The sequence below is a fragment of the Suncus etruscus genome, chromosome 3 (assembly GCF_024139225.1).
Source record: "Suncus etruscus isolate mSunEtr1 chromosome 3, mSunEtr1.pri.cur, whole genome shotgun sequence".
Taxonomy (NCBI): Eukaryota; Metazoa; Chordata; class Mammalia; order Eulipotyphla; family Soricidae; genus Suncus; species Suncus etruscus.
This window is the reverse complement of record NC_064850.1, coordinates 56706923-56709111: the sequence shown is the minus strand read 5'-3', so window position 1 is coordinate 56709111 and position 2189 is coordinate 56706923.

Genomic DNA, 2189 nt, shown 5'->3' with positions numbered 1-2189 from the left:
CCTGAAAACATTTAATGTATAAAAACTTAGAAACAATGTGATTCTCAAAATAAGTTTATTTTCTAAGCCTGTCATTTGCTGGTTTAGCGACCTTACTTTTTTATTCTTTAAACATTTATAAATGAAATAAAAACTTATTGAGTGGAGGCCAGAGTGATAGCACAGTGGTAGGGTAGGGTCTTGCATGCTTGCCTTGTATGCAGCCAATTCAAGACTGACCTGGTTTGATCCCCAGCATCTCACATGGTCCCCCTCCTAGCCAGGAACAATTTCTGAGCACATAGCCTGGAGTAACTCCTGAGCATCACTGGGTGTGGCTCCCAAGCCAAAACCGAAACCAAAAAAACATATTGAGTGCTATATATAATATACATTTTTAATAGTGCTACAAGTACTCAACAATATTTGTTAGGAAAGAAAATAATCAGATATGCAAAAATTCTAAGAAATGGAATCAGGCTAGGAGACAATAATATAACATGATAATAATTGTGGGAAACTAGGTAAGATCAAAATGGAATAGGGAGATTTTTTATTCCAATCACTCGAAAGTAATGGTTAAGATTCCATAGATATGTCAGTGATGTTAGGAAACATATATATATATATATATATGCATATATATATATATATATATATATATATATGGATTAAAAGCAAAGAATTGCAAATGGTAGATTGGTATATGGGTTAAGTTGCTTGCTTTTCATTACACAATGTTGGTTTGAATATCAAACACTACATACAGTCTCATAGGTATTGCCAGGGGTCACTTATGAACACAGAAGCAAAAATAGTGCCTGAGCACTGCCAACTGTGACCCCCAAACCAGAAATTAAATTAAATTACATTCAATCAAACAAAAATAGGGGCTGGAACGGTGACATAAGTGGTAAGGCATTGCACACTCTAGCCTGACTGACTGCAATTCAATCCCCAGCATCCCATATGGTGCCCCAAGCCAGGAGCAATTTCTGAGCACGTAGTCAGGAATAAAACCCCCGAGCGTCACTGGGTGTTGCCCAAAAACCAAATAAATAAATAAATTAAAATAAATAAATTAAATAAAAATAACCTACAAATTTATACTGGCTAAAATGGAAAAATATGTGTAAAAGAATAAAAATAAAATTTGTAAGAGGAGGAAATGAAAACAACATGCATAAAAATGAAAATAGACTAGAAAGACAAGAATTGGCAACTTAGATAACTTTGGAGCCCCTTTGAGTGGAAATTATAAAAACTTATGATATAAGATTGTTATTTTCACCTTAATCTTTCTTTTCTTAAGTGTATATGTAGCAATGTATTATGCTTTAAATCACTGAAATAAGAAAATATTTGAGCATTTATATTCTATTTGAAAGGAAAAATTTGTTTGGGGAATTTACTTAAAAGGTAAAAGGGAAACATGCATATTAAATCTCTCATGGTATTTTTTCTTTGAAAATCATGCTCAATAATAATTCACAATGAACATGAGTTGGTGGGGATGAGGAGAGTGATAGAAATGTGTCAAAGTATTTAATAACTATTTATTTCAGTGAAAATATTTCTGCGAATGACATATTTGGATAAGAAAGAGACTATCTGTGATGCAAGAAATAGTTAAAGGTGTGTTAAAGATGTGTTTATGTATAAAACCTATATTCTTCACAAGTAGTGAAGAATAATGTGCAGATAATGTGCAGAAAATAGAGTATATGTTAATTAAGAAGAAAAAGACTATAGAAATACAATTAAACAAATGAGAACTCCAAAATAAATAAGAGCTTAGAATAAAACTATGGAAAAGTAGTAGCTTTCTCCTAAGAATTAAGAGCTTAGAATTAAATAAAATTAAATATCTATTTTAGTGTAAGTTTTACTTCAGTGAATGGGGACCATAAATTTAAGAGTGTAGGAGAGGAAAGTGACATTAATTATAATAGTAACAAATATAAGTCAGCTATAATATTTTTCATTTATTGACATGAACAGCTCAGTAGTCAAGAGAATGCTCTCTGAGTCATACTTAAATTTATTATTGGCTTTTACATATAATTCTGAGTATGACCCTAAAAAACCTATTGTACTTCTTTAAGAGGGGGATATTGGAGGAAATTTAGGAACATTGGATGTAAGTTGATACTCGTGATGGGATTTGTGTTGCAACCATTGTATGCCAAAATTTCAACTATGAATTCTTA